The sequence below is a fragment of the Malania oleifera genome, chromosome 12, assembly GCF_029873635.1.
Source record: "Malania oleifera isolate guangnan ecotype guangnan chromosome 12, ASM2987363v1, whole genome shotgun sequence".
Taxonomy (NCBI): Eukaryota; Viridiplantae; Streptophyta; class Magnoliopsida; order Santalales; family Ximeniaceae; genus Malania; species Malania oleifera.
Window position 1 is genome coordinate 6,848,971 of NC_080428.1, and position 15,686 is coordinate 6,864,656.

Consider the following 15,686-nt stretch of genomic DNA (forward strand, 5'->3'; position numbering starts at 1 on the left):
GTGTACTGCTATTGTTTGAGATCATCTTATGTTCATCGATTTGATCTTCGTATATCCGTTGAGTACTTGTTTTTTTATTTAAAAAAAAAAATCCCCCTCTCTTAAGTGAAGGGAATATCATTCCGTCTAAAGCCAAATAATTTGCATAGGTTGCTGTCCTCCAATTCGGCCATTCCTATTCCAAGTGAGAAGTGAAAGGAGGTTTTGGTGAGCGTTCTTTATTTGGAATTTTAACCATGCCAATATAGTCGACCTATGGGCTATAGAAATATTTTAGATAGCCTTGGATTCCAACTCCATTTTCTTAGTGGTCTTCTCCACTAACAGGTAGGCTATCCTTGTTTGTAAGAATCAAATTACATCAGTCACTGAGCGTTTAGTAATTAGATTTTTACCCTAAGTTTCTTTGTGCGAAACAAAAGAAAAAAAGAGATAAATTTTGGTATCATAATCATGTAGTTATTATATTTATTTTGCAAATTGGACTGAATAAAATTTGTGAAGTTATCTAGAAAAATCTTATAAACTCTTCTTGCACACAGGAAGAATTTGCCTGTAAATATAGTACATAATTCTACTTCAAATTCTGGCACAGTTACTGTAGTCCAATAAAAGTTCCACACATACATAATGACCGCATTAAACAAAAAGGGAATTCTTTGTTACAAATAATAGAATATAATGCAATATTAGAGTTCATTAAAAAATATAGTTACTAAATGAGATTCGACATATTAGGAGTTAAAAAAATAAAAATGAAATAAAAAAATAAAACTCAGAAAAAAGAACTTAGGGAGATTAGGGAAATCATAATCTTTACAATACAATTGCCCGTTCCAAGATCCAGAAAGAAGTTTTGTTTGTAAAACAACGTAATATTTTAGTGCTAAGGGCGGGAATTCTATTCTCTCTCGACGCACATTTACCATTTGTGGGCTAAACTACACCTAACCCTGATTCTCCCCTGAATCGATCAGTTTTTAATCTTGTTGGCCTTCACCTTCTTTGTGGTGGAGCAAATCTTTGGCCATGGATTGGTTGAAGTTGGAAAAGCGCTTGGCTGCAAGCTCTTTGATACTCCATCTCCTCAAAATGACAAACCACAGCCCTTAGAACCGTGTCTTCTTGCAGCAAATGGATTGTCAAGAACTTGGAGTAGCCTATTTGAGAAAAATCTTCAAGAAGTCTTTGATTTGTGATATTTTCAACCGATTTAGGCTTATGCCAAATTTGCCACATGAAGAGATTTCAAAAATCAGGGCGAGAAAATGGAAAGACTCGCTCATTGATAGATTCTTAGGGAAACCACCAGTCTATACTTGTATAAATAGTGTTATTGAAAAAATCAGGAAAAAAGCTGGAATTATCAAAATCCTCTCCCTTGCAGATGGAGGCTTTCTCTTCAAAATCATTAGCATCAAGGATAAGGAATTGATCATTAATGATGGTCCTTGGTTGATTGGCAATACCCCAATGCTTATGGAGAACTGGACTCCTTTGGTGAAAAAGGAAAAATTGTGCAAAGATAAGGTTCTTGTTTGGGTCAAGTTCTACAACATTCTTACAGCTTATTGGAGAAACACTGAGCTTAGCCATACAGCCAATTTTATTGGTATCCCTTTGTACCTGGTCTCGTTTACTAAACAAATGAGAAGCCTCTTTTGTACAAGAATTTGTATCGAAGTAGAAATCAAGGATCACTCCCTAATTCTATTGAGCTACTTTAGAGGGGAACTCTATTGCAATTAATATTGAATACACTTGGAAGCCAGTCAGATACTCCCAAGTGCTCAAAATTTTGCCACTTGGGGAATCAATGCGAAGGCAAAATAATGGGCTGAAAAGAAGAAACCATCTGCAGATGTACCCATCTCAAATTCCTTTAATATACTCAATATGAACACTACTGAGGAGCTGAGGAATGATGATAAAAAAACTTGAAAATCAAAACCCACCCAACCTCAAAGCTCCGAATGATCCATTTCCCTCTCAAGAAGAACACCTTGGCACTGAAGAGACCTAACCATCAAGCCCTACTGCTTATGAATCCACTATAACCCCAATTAGGAAGGCCAATTATGTAGAACTCGATGAGTCATTCGGAGATAACAGGTCCAATACTTGCCTCCCTACTATAAAAATTGGAGGGAAGCATGCTACAAGCCTTCAACTAAAGATAGCACCAAGACAAGGGCAATTAATTCATAGAACTCTGAAGGCAAAAAGCTGAGGAAAAAAGGGAAGCCTCCAAAGGTGAACCAAAGACTGAGGATGGTAAAGATCCTAACAATGCATCATGATTGTTCTTAATATTGGATGTTGGAATGTTAGGGGGTTGAATGATCCCCCAAAACACAAAGTAGTCACCTGATTAGAAATAAAGCGCTACGCTAAATTGGCTTATGTGAAGTCAAAGTTAAACCTCAAAATTCTGTTTGGATCACCCAGGTGATTATGAAAAGCTGGGTCTTCCTCGACAATTACTATATAATTCCTCCATTGGCAGACTTTGGATAGATTCTGATACCATAGACTTGACATTTTGGAAGTTGCAACAAATCCCCAATATATCAATCTCAAGGTCAGTAGTAATAATCTCTATTTGTGGATTACCATTGTATGTGCTTCCAATTATCTACAGGAAAGGAAACTTTTATAGAATGATCTTACCAACCTTGCAAAAAACCAAGGAAACTACCCCAGGATGGTGCTCGGTGACTTTAATGTTGTGAGGAACATTTTAGAAAACAACAGACTTATCTGTACCAGTGGCCTCAATGGAGCAGATTATCTTAATAATTTCATTCTTCAAGCAGGGTTGGATGATTTCCCTTTCATTGGCCCTATCTTCACCTAGTCAAAAAAAGTGAGTAGAGGCTCATATCTAGGAAACTTGACAGAGTTCTCACTTAAATAGCCTTAGGGGAGAATGTAACCTCCTTTGAAACATCAAGGATAAATTTCTAACCACCTACTCCAACCTTTTGGGAACTTGTAGATCTACCAAATTACCTTTGTCCCGTAGACTCTTGGAGAACATCCTTAACTGTAATGGACTCACAATCAAATAGACCTCCTTGGAGAACCAATTCATTTTGATGAAATTAAGACAATTATTTTCTCCTACTTTGATGACAAAGCTTCTAGCCTGATGTTTTCAATGCGTAGTCCGTAAATCATGTTGGAACATTTTTAGTGGGGATTTTCTGCTGCTATCTGCTTCTTCTCCTCTAAATCCAGGCTCCTTAAGTAGATAAATGCAACTGTCATTACTCTGATTTCAAGGGTCTAGAACACCATAATCATACAGACTTTAGGTCTATCTCTTGTTGTAACTTGCTCTATAAAATCATTTCAAAGATTCTGTCCAACAGACTTCAAAGTTTTCTTCCATTATCTATCAACCATAATCAGGCTCCATTATCTATCAATCATAATCAGGCTTCCTTTATAAAAGAAAGCTTTTATAGAAGGCAAGGCCATTCAAGATAATATCCTGCTTTCTTAGAATCTGCTTCATAATTACCATTTGGATACTGGTGCTCCCGAATTTGCTTTAAAAGTTGACATCAAGAAAGCAGTTGACTCTCTTGAATGGTATTTTATCATCCTGACTCTCGAAGCATTGGGTACCCTAAATAACTTTTTCTCTTGGGTTAAATAATGCATCCCACTGCTAGTTTTTCCCCACTATTTAAATGGTTTTTTTAAAGGGTTCTTCAAAGGTAGGAAAGGGATCAGGCAATGGGACCCACTCTCTCCCTAATTATTTGTCATCTGGTTTTTTTAAAGGGTTCTTCAAAGGTAGGAGAGGGATCAGGCAATGGGACCCACTCTCTCCCTAATTATTTGTCATCTGTATGGAGGTTCTTACCAGAATTCTCAACGTGTTTGCAACAAATGGAGACTTTAGGTTTCACAGCAATGCAAAGGGATTGGGCTTACTGATCTCTACTTTGCAGATGACCTCATTATTTTCTCTTATGGTAGCTCCAACTTAGAAAAGTGCATAAAAATGCCCTTACCTTCTTTCATGCAGTCTCTAGTCTTCAAATTAATCATGCAAAATCTGATAATTTTACTTCAGCCATTAATCACTCAGAAAAGAGGGAAATCTTGCAAATCTTTGGAGTTTGAAAAGGTAATTTGCCTGTAAAATATTCGGATCTTCCTCTGGTGACCAAAAGAGATATCAAGCTTGAATGCCTGGTTCTCGAAAAAAGAAAAATTCTGGCAGAATTAACAACTGGACCTGTAAATTCTTGTCTTATGCAGGGAGACTCCAACTTACCAAATCTGTGTTGCTTAGTATTTAGGCCTACTAGGGTTCAACTCTATGCCTTCCTAAGTTAGTTATTTAGGAGCTAAATAGAAAACACTTAAAGGTCTCCTTTGGTAGGGTAATGACTGGAGAACCAGCAGTTGTAAGGTCAAATGGACAAAGGTCTGAAAACCTCGTTAGGGGGCCTGAATGTCTATAATATCAAGGAACAGAATGATGCCAATGTCCTCTCACTGATTTGATCTATCATAATCAGAAAAAACTCCATGCGGGTTTCCATGGATCTATGCTTACAAGTTGAAAAACAGATATATCGATTGCGCCATTAAATCCCCCTTCCCCACTATCAATTTGGAAATCTATCTTGAAAGCCAGAATCTCTACGTACCCATGTATCAAACATGAAATTAGAAATGGGAATACATGTTTCTACTCTTTGACAACTTGCTTGACTGCAGTCCTTTGATTAAAAGCTTTGGAACTCACCTTTCTATTGACCTTGGTCTCCCTCTCAATGCAAAGTCAGTGCCATTATTAGTAATGGAAGCTAGAAATGGTCGCGGAGAGCTTCAAGTGGAGTGACCAATTTCACAAAAATCATTCACTTCCTCCCATTCCTAGATAAGGAGGACATCGTCAAATGGACAATGGTAAGTTCTCTCTTAAATCTGCTTGGAACTTCTTAGGAGAAAAAAACGCTGAAGTTAATTGGCTAAGCAGCATCTGGTTCAGCTTAAACATCCGAAAACATCCATTCCTCATCTGGCAACAATTCCAAACAGGCTCAATACTCTGGACAAACTACAATCCGCAGCATGCCCTCTCTGCACTCACTCCATTGTTGAAGAATCTAGACACCTCTTTTTCAACTGAAATATCTGAAGAGGTATATTACAAGAGCCTCAATTCAATAAATCTGCGTAGAAAATTCTCAAACTGGAGAACATAAATAGAATTCATCTCTTCCTTGCAAATATCATGCTTTCCTGGAATGCCCTGATCCACCACATTTGGAGAGCCCGAAATGCTGTTGTTTTGAATACATTTCCATCAATATAAATACTATAGTTAATTCTATACTCGTAGATGTAAATCACGAACTCCATGGAAAATGTTACCCATAGAGTGTGTGGTCCATTGGTCATGTACTTGTACCCCTCTTTCATGCTAATACAATTCTTACCCTTTTTCCAAAAAACAAAATGTTACGTTATAATAAATACTCTCTAGACGAGTAACAAATAGTCTTTAAAAATGAAGAAACTTTGAATGAAATTATAAGCGCGATAGTGGATAAATATAAAAATGTTGAAAGAGAGTAATGTTCCAATGGATGAGTAAGTATACGAGCAGATGGTATTGATAAAATTAGAGGATAAAGAAACTATACCGCCAGAAAAATTAATAGAAAAAGTAAACAAAACAATAATAGAGAAATATAAGAATCAAACCTAGAGAAAATTAAGACAAAGACAAAAGAAACAAGATGAACTACATGAACAACAAAATTTGATTTATGAAAAGAAAGAACTCCGTGATAATACAACAAACTTTTAATATACTAACAAGAATAATATATACATAAGTGTGACAAATATAATCTTCGTGCTTTCGTAGTAGTTCAATATTTTTGTTAAAAAAATCATCTCTCTTGGTTATATGTGAATAAAAGAAGAAATTTCTATTAGGATAAGAATAGAGTTTTATGATACATGATGAAACAATTGAAAATTGTAAATTGAATTTGGAGAGATCCAATGTATAATACCAAAACATACTACCAAAAAACCTTCGCATGAAAGACTATGGTCCATATACAAAAAATATTAAATCAAATGATCTTCAAAATAAACATTCAGTCCCTATTCTTACTGTAGCCTACATATTAAAATATTGAGTTTACACATAGCCAATGTGGTGAGAGGTTTATACCTTCACAATGTGAAGTGAACTAATAATTTCATTATCATAGCTAACTATTAAAGAATAAATCACCAAACAAGAAGAAAAACTCTGCTGGAACATTTATTCTGAGAACCCTTTAAAATTTTTGTTGGGATGTGGCTTGTATGGGTGTCGGCAGCCGCACCACCTAGCCGCAATTGTTGAAGCTGGAGATGGACGGCCACCAAACTCTACCTACCATGTTGAATTGCAACTGCCTTGTTTGACTTCCTCCCCCTCCCATATGTGTGTGTATATGTGTGTAATTGAGTGTGGCAGTGTGATGAGTTGTGTGGTGGTGTGTTGTGTGCATGCAGAGAGCTGAATTGTGAGAGTATAGAGAGTTGTGTGTTGCAGAGATGTGTGGTGTGCTGTGTGTGAGGCAGAGTGAATCCTTATAGAGAGAGTGAGAGAGGAGTTGAGGGCAATAGCCTCCTCCTTCTCCTTGTATAATTCTCTCGGCAGTTATAGTGGATTTTGTGCTTTCCCATGGACGTAGGTCACAGTGGACCGAACCACGTAAATCTGGTCTCGTAATTTTTGTTGCATAATTTTTCTTGTGCCATTGTTGCACGTGGATCACTTCCAAACAAATGGTATCAAAGCGAGGTTGGAGTAAAATCGCCGGATCGAAGCAAAATTCCTAGATTTAAGCCTCTGCCCTGTAGCTCGAAACTCGGTTTTGACACAACCAAAAGATTACTCCCTTTGAAACGAAGCCAACGATGGTAACCGAAGCTCGAATGGAGCTCGGACGAAGCCGCACGTGCTCACAAGCGCCACCGGCGGAAAGACCGCGTTACCATGCACTCTCACGCGCCGGTAGTTGATTAGGAAAGAGCGTCATGCGCGCCGGCAAAAGTCCGACGCACATTTGGAGGCTGAAGACGCTGACGTCAGCGACCACGTAAGCGCTGAGTCAATGTCGCATCAGCAAGTGTTAGGCCACGTCAGCGCTGAGTTAGCTGCACAGTCAGCAGCCACGTTAGCGTGGGACAACGACACGTCAGCAGCACATATAGTGCCGCATCAGCAACCGAGACCCACAGACACGTCATCAGGTGGGTCCCACAAAAGGTGGGCCCGGTGCCATGTTAGCAAGTAGGTTCCACAGGAGGTGGTCCTCAGCACCACGTCAGTAAGTGGGCCCATCAACAGGTGGGGGCCACGGTGCCATGTCAGCAGACAGCATCAGTAACGGCGTCAATAGTCATTAACGCCGTTAGGAATATTCCGTTAAAGTTAACGGAGAGTTGACTGTTTTTTACCGATTTGACCTGAAGTTAGACCAGGCGTTTTGGAGCCATTTCGGGTCAATTTTCGAGCGGCTTGAACCATTTCTAAGGTTTTCGGTCTTTTTGGAGTCATTGGCAGTGTTCATTTATTGAGATTCGAAGCAGAATGGCAGGAATTGGCACTTCAAAGTTTGAGGTGGAGAAGTTTGATGGGCGGAACAACTTCAATTTGTGGCAGAGCACGGTGAAGGATATTTTGGTTCATCAAGGCTTGATCAAGCCGTTGATCGGGAAGAAGTCAGATGATTTTAAAGATGATGATTGGACTGAATTGGAGACAAAGACAGTCAACACAATTCGATTGTGTCTGGAAAATGAAGTTAAATATTCGGTGTTAGACGAAACCTCACCGATGGAGCTTTAGAAGAAATTGGAGCAAAGGTATATGTCAAAGTTGCTTACCAATAAGTTGTTTCTGAAGAAGAAACTTTATCAACTTTAAATGAACGAGGGAAGCAGTCTTTTTTATCACATAAATGATTACAACAAGATTTTGACCCAGCTGTTGAGTCTCAGCATAAAAATTGATGAAAAGGTTAAGGCACTTCTACTATTGTCGTCTCTACCAGCTTCATTTGATGGTCTGGTAACTGCATTGCTCGTGGGGAAGGATACCTTGAAGTTGGATGATGTAATGGCATCACTTTAAGATTCTGAGACGTTAAGAAAGCCGATTGTGACGTCTCGTAAGCAAGCTTTGGTAGTTAATAGTGAGAGACAAGGAAGAAGCAAAGATCGAAAGCTCGGAGGTAAACAATGGTGTTCAAAATCAAGAGGACGAGATGCGAGCGGTGTCATATGTTACTGGTGTGATAAAAAGGGGCACTTCAAGAGGGACTTTGAAGATCGAAAAAGATACGAAGAAGAAAAGAAGATACGTGATGGTGTCAATGTATCGGAGCATGCCACATGGTATGGTAATGACAAGGTCCTTGTAACAGCGAGCAGTTTACATCGAAAAAATCGAAGAAATGTGCAGTGTCGATACTGCAAGAAGCACAGCCATAAGAAAAGAGAGTGCTAGAAATTGATGAGAAATAACATTAATGCTCATGACAGTCCAAATGATGATGAATGGGTTTTGGACTTTGGGAGTTCAGTTCATGTTTGTTTTAAAAAAGAAATTTTCAATTCTTTCAAAGAAGTTCATGGTACGGTATCACTCGGTGATGGGTCTTTATGCAATGTCAGAGGGATTGGATCTGTGAAGCAGAAGACGCTTGTTGGAGCGATCCATATTTTGGATGACGTAAACTTCGTTCCAAGGATGCGAAGATATTTGATCTCCCTTAGTCGGTTAGATTCTAAGGGTTGCCAAATCTCTATCGCAGGTGGAGCTATGGAGGTGACTCGACGTGACTCAATGATATTTACTGGGAAGGAGTCTCATTGGCCGTATCAGTTGATGGGAACCACAGTGGTTGGTGGTTTGACCTCAAATGATGATAGCGGTACATCATCAGAAACAAACAGACGAGTTCGGTTTGTCGATGAAGAAGACGGTACTCTTTGCATGGTTCAAATGTTTGAACCAAGTTATGAAGACTTGCCTTGATCAAGTTCATATCAAGGTGGAGCTGTGGACTTGGGAGTTTATACTCGCCAAGGTGAAGATTGTTGGGATGTGGCTCCTATGGGTTTTGGAAGCCGCACCACCCAAAAGCAATTGTTGAAACTGGAGATGGATGGCCACCAAACTCTGCCTACCATGTTGAATTGCAGCTGCCTTGTTTGACTTCCTCCCCCTCCCATATGTGTATATATATGTGTGCAATTGATTGTGGCAGTGTGGTGGTGTGTTGTGTGCATGCAGAGATCTGAATTGTGAGAGTACAGAGAGCTGTGTGTTGCAGAGAGCTGTGGTGTGTTGTGTGTGAGGCAGAATGAATCCTTGTAGAGAGAGTGAGAGAGGAGTTGAGGGCAATAACCTCCTCCTTCTCCTTGTATAATTCTCTCGGCGGTTCTAGTGAATTTTGTACTCTCCCATGGACGTAGGCCACAGTGGACCAAACCACGTAAATCTGGTCTTGTAATTTTTGTTGCGTAATTTTGCTTGTGCGATTGTTGCTCGTGGATCACTCCCCAACAATTTTGGGAAAGAAGATAAATATATAGCAAAATTGAGCTAATCTATCTTGGTACAATGCTTAGTAAAACAAATGGTTTATATACACCAAGACGTGCAATAATTCAATAATCAAATAAGTTATTATTAGACAACAAAAGAAACAAGATGAACTACATGAACAAAAAAAAATTTAATTTAAGAAAAAAAAAAGTCAATAATTATACGACGGATTTTCCATGTACTAACAAGAATAATATATACACAAGTATAACAAATACAATCTTCATACATACATACTTGCTCAATATTTTTGAGTAAAGATCACTCTTTCCTGGTTATATATAAGCAAAAGTAGAAAAATCTATTTAGATAAGAATAGCTAACAAGAGTTTTATGATATGCAATGAAATAATTGAAAATTGTAAATCGAATTAGGAGGGATTCAATGTATAATACCAAAACATAGGGCTACCGAACAACCTTCACATGAAAGACTATATGGTCCATATACACAAATATTAAATGGAATGATCTTCATATTAAACACTGTCCCTATCCTGCCTACATGTAAAAATATTGAGTTTACACAGCCGATGTGGTGAGGGGTTTATACCTTCACAATGTGAAGGAAACTAATAATTTCATTATCATAGCTAACTATTAGAGAAAAAATCACCAAACAAGAAGAAAAACTCTATCGGAACTTTTATTGTGATAACCCTTTTAAGTTTCGGGAAAAAAGATAAATATATAGAAAAATCAACCTAATCGATCCTAGTACGATACTTGGAGTAAAACATATGGTTTATATACACCAAGACATGCTAGAATTCGATAATCAAATGAGGTGTTATTAGGGAGTCTTTAGAGAAATAAAAGAAAGATGTAAATATAGTAGTAGAAAAATGTTTAGAGCTTCGAATAATATTAGGAAAAAAATAGATGTAATCATAATGAACAATAAACTTTTTCAATATGTTACAAAGGTTCACATTTATGAGGGTTAATATTTGAAGCGCCTTGACACATATGGCGAATTTGAATTGTGGGGGAATGAGATGTGTCAAAATATATTTACAAAGTCGCCACTAACCTACTTTGTCTTAGGTGAGGTTAGAATATCTAATTCAATTACTATCAATCTTAAGTCAACTAACTACTCCTAGGATCTAAAGAATCAATAATTCATGATTAGCATGTCAAACCTCAAATTCAATAGTACGCTTATGTGAAGAGAAGGTACTAGTACCCCTTCACACCCATCCTTTCAAACTATACCATGATAACATTAGATTATTTGAGCATTAATCAAACAAAGTCTTGATTCTCCAATTTAATTAGATTACCTTTCTGTAGATATTGTTCCACCCTATGACAATCGGATATCTCGTCCGAGTCATAAGGTTTCCCTTACCTCAAGAATTCCGTAAGGAACGTTATCATGCCATTTCAGGATTCCATCATCGAATAAACTATTTATAGTGTTTTTTTTGTTTTCATTCATTTCAATTCACTCACAACTCAAACCAAATTTCAATGCTTATCTTACCACAAAACCAAGCATAATATATATACATGGAATGATGCATCATATAAAAATAACACCAAATAAATTAAGCAAACATGCATATCATTCAATCAAAGCAAATCAAAGTCTCCTCTCATATGAATTAAGTGGAGCTCATCATCAACTTTAATATCCCATGCTCACAAAATGAGAATAAACTGCACGATGTACAAACTGCAAGACTATACCTACCTTCAAAGCACCCCCCCCCCCTCTTGTATTTCCATTTTTGAACCCATTTCAAAGTCAAACCTATGCCCAAAATAATCCTCTTTTGGAGCGGAATTTTGAAAGCTTTTTGTGCTAGAAGCCAAGTCAAAATACAAGAAAACCCAAAAAAAAAATATTCATCCAAATAATAAAACAAAGAAAAATATAATGGAGATCACCACATCATGAGCACAACATGCCATGGGACACTTGATTTTGTAGCCCATATGGGGATTATCTATCCCACGAGAACATACTACTAATTTTCATGCATTCATTCATAGAATTGCACTATTAAATACCAAATGGAGGCAAACCAGAGATATTTATTCATAATTTCCAATGATCAATTACAATCCATACAAGGAAAAACACTTGCATTTTGTTCTTCGTATACCTTACTAGCTCTTTTAAAATACTTCAATACATAAAAACTAAATGATAAAGAGAAAACTCAGGTCGACTTGGTTGGTGCCCTCTAGGCTAGTGTATCCCTAACATTTCTGTATAAATCCTTGGTGGCTCATCTAACCTACTAAAGGATGGGATCCAAGGTCATCAACCTATCCTGTATAGCATGATATAAATCAATGATGATTTGAGCTTCACTTTAGTGCCTTTCTCTGTAGCTCAAAGGATGTACATTGATCCTTTCTTTTCTTAATGACCTCCTCCAATTAATTTGCATAAGCTTGCTAGGCTTTGAGAACCTATTTTTGCTCTTAAATCTACAATTGAGCCTCTTTAATCCTTGCTACTAGCTCTTGGTCCATCACCATCAATTGGTTGAATTGAACTTTTTGCTACAATGTTCTCTTAGCCCATTAGATCCTCTCATTATCCAACTCTATCTTTTGCATCTTTAGTGCTTGATTCTCTTCAGTCATCTAATTAGCCTCTGATTGAGCCTCTTCTTGGTTGATTCATGCTCTTGCTTTTGCTCTACCGACATTTTCCATAAGTTTTGGTTCAACTGGGTTAGGTTGTTAATCCTAGTCCTCAGCTTCTGTTCTTCTGAGACCTTCCCTTGCAATTCTTCAACTAGTTTTTTCTTTTAGTCTTTTAGCTTTTGTACCTTCTCTTGCCCTTCCTAGTGGTGCATGCACTTGCAAGCCCATAACTCCTCATAATAATCCTTTAAAAGGTCAAGGCATAGGATTATTAGGCCCTTGTGCACTCAGGACCTTGTAGGACTTACTCTGCCTTTCTTGCTAGGCTGGGTAGCCAATGGTGATGTGTGAGGTGAGCTTAACTTTCTTTAAGATCTTAGGGTTCAACCATGCTACCTTGGCCTCCCTATTCTTGCCTTTTGCTAATGCTTCCTTGTATTTGAAATAGAACTTGGCTAAATGGGTCATTCAAGGCATGAAGTAAGGATGTCCCATTTAGCGGAGTGTGACAGTCTGTGCATATTTGATGCAGCTATGGGCACCAAAAAGCATAATCTAAGATAATGTCCCACATCTCAATAGAATTGACTGAAGAGCCATCCACTTGGTCACCTATTCCATCCTTGGTTGTTTCAGTATGGAGATGACTTCTATCATGTTTACTTTCTAGTGCTTCTCATCACATTCCATTATTTTGTTCCTTTCACCCATGAAGGCGCTTTGAAAAGGATGGGATCAATGCAGCCAATAAACCACAAGTACAAAAACTATGTATAGTGTAGGAGAGATCCCTTTCCCTTCTCCTAAAAGAAATTAAAAGAGAGAGGTTTTGGCGAGAATGGCTGGTACGGGCTTCTCCTTTGTGCTCCATCTCTAAGAAGACCACAATAGCTCTATAGTCAACAATATTTTCTACTGAGGGTAAAAGAACCAAACTATATATTGCAAGAGCAAGTATCACAAACTGAAATGGGAGGTAGAATCATTGAAATGATTCTTGAATATTTTCTCTAGATCGTTCCAATGCCACCCTTCTGTCTTTCCATTCTTCTAGAATTTGTTTGTTATCTCCTTTACTTGGCCCCCCATGGCTCAGATCAGTGCTCAGCTTGGGTTGACTTCAAGATCGTATGTGTATATTCGGTCCTATGCCAATTTAGGAATCTAGAGTATCTTATCATATTCTTTTACCAGGGGAACCAAGTCTATGGACCCAAAGGTCAAGCATTGGTATGATGAGTCCTAGTATTATACCAAGGTATCAAGATCCCCCAATCAATATCCACCTTAGAATATCAATAGTACATACGTACTTGGTCCTAAAACCTTGTTGATCCTCTTTTGAAAGTTGGTTCCAAAACAATTGAGGATGCCACTAACATCTTGTTTCTTCTACCATAACTTCATCTTATCTGGTAGTGTGCTAATAGCCCATTAGTGGTGCATCTAACTCGATGGCCTGTTGCCTATTGGAATCTGGTGCCTCCTTGGATATCCTAAGGATTCCAACATGCTTGTTGTATCTCAGATGCAACGGACTTTATAATAGAAAGAAATGGAAATGATAGTCTATTAACACAAATCATGATGTTGGGTTGCTCCCATTGTCTTTGTGTTATGCGTAGTTGAAGGGTATGGCACCTATCTCAAAGCTAAGGACAAAGGATTCATGGTTTGCTAGTGCATGGTTCAGGCACTAACACATGGTTCTAAAGGCTCCCAGAGTGTCTTCAAAGATAATATTTTGAGTGAGGGGATTTTCATGAGACCAATATAGAGCACTAAGCCTCATGAAGGCCCCAGTATTTCTCTCTCTCTCTCTCTCTCTCTCTCTCTCTCTCTCTCTCTCCCCCCCCCCCCCTTTAATATCTAAAAGGAAGGAGTCTGGATATAGGACTTATGCAGTGTCTGTGATTAGTGAGTGATAGTAGCATGACATCACGTAATAAGAAATATATGTTGAAAAGTAAACACCACACATGATAATAACATCATACAACGGAACAAAGGTGAATATGAACATAAATAAACACTAAATACAAATAAAAAAGAAACAAACCCACGCAAATACACTGGCAGATCGACTCTTAACAATCCCTAGTAGAGTGACCAAAGCTGTCAACACTGTTAAAAAAAATCACTGCTTTATTTCTTTTCTTCTCTTAATAAAGAAGAATCCAAGGATAGGGTTTAGAAGTTTGTTTGTGTGTAGGAAGGTAGTTGAACAACCATTTAGATGATGGTTGTCCTCCTAGCACCCCTATTGACACCCATTTATGTAATGGTAGTGTGTGTGTGTGTGTGTGTTTTAAAAGAAAAGATTTTTCGTAAAACCTATATGGAGGATTGAATTCCACGAATGTCCCACTAATTGCCCTTTATTTTGAATACTAGTTTGGAATCCACTTGGGAAAGAAAAAAGAATTTTTGTTTGGCTATGAACCTACCCATTTCAAGGTAAGACTTGAGATCAAGTCGACGTAGTTTAGAAAGTTTTGTTTGGGTATTTTTGAAATAAATTTTTCTTGAGTGTAGGAGTTTATGTTTTAAAAGAATGGAGAAGCAATATATTTCAATTCTTATCAAAAGATGGAAGGCGAATCCAGGATTTTTGAATTAGGGTGGTCTTAACCCAAAAATATGAGTTTTGGAAAATTGATAAATAGTGGCCATTTTTATGAAAGAAGGATGACCTTGTTTTAGGAAACAAATCAATTCAGCAAAATCCAAAAGGCCTTGAAAGGAAAAAAGCATTTGTGGACAACCTCGAGTTTTGGAAACAAGGGCCGAAATTTGTTTTCATGATTTTCAAGATAGTGAAGCAGAATGAACAATGGTTTTGCAATAGGCTTTCATAGGGCCTATATGGGTAATTTAATCTCACAGAGACCCCATTACTTCCCTAAAATCTATTTTTGATGAAGATCGAAAAAGCTGTTAATGGCCATTTCTTGATCGAGCTATCAAAACTAAGCGATCGAAACCTATACCAAGGATTGATCTTGATCCCCCCAACCCATTTCAGGAATTTTTGCTTTCTTTTGACCAATTCCAGTCATTCCAAGTGATTTAGAATATCTCAAGAGTAAATAGCAGCTTGGACAAATTTTGGATTTTCAACACAAAAACCAAAGAAATCTCTCCCCATTTGAAGCATTTTTGCTCCCTTTTAACCAACTTTGTTTGTTCTAGGTAATTTGGAATGGTCTGAAAGAGTTTAAAGCAACTTGGGTTGATTTTGGGTTTTCGAAAAAAAAAAAACACTAAGAAATTCGCCCTCATTTTGAGCATTTCTGCTCTCTTTTGACCAATCCTGATCATTCCAAGTGATTCAGAACGGTCCGAAAGGGTTAAAAGCAACCTAGGTAGATTTTGAATTTTTGACACAAAAATGGAGAAATTCTTCCTTCCTATTTTGAGCATTTCTGCT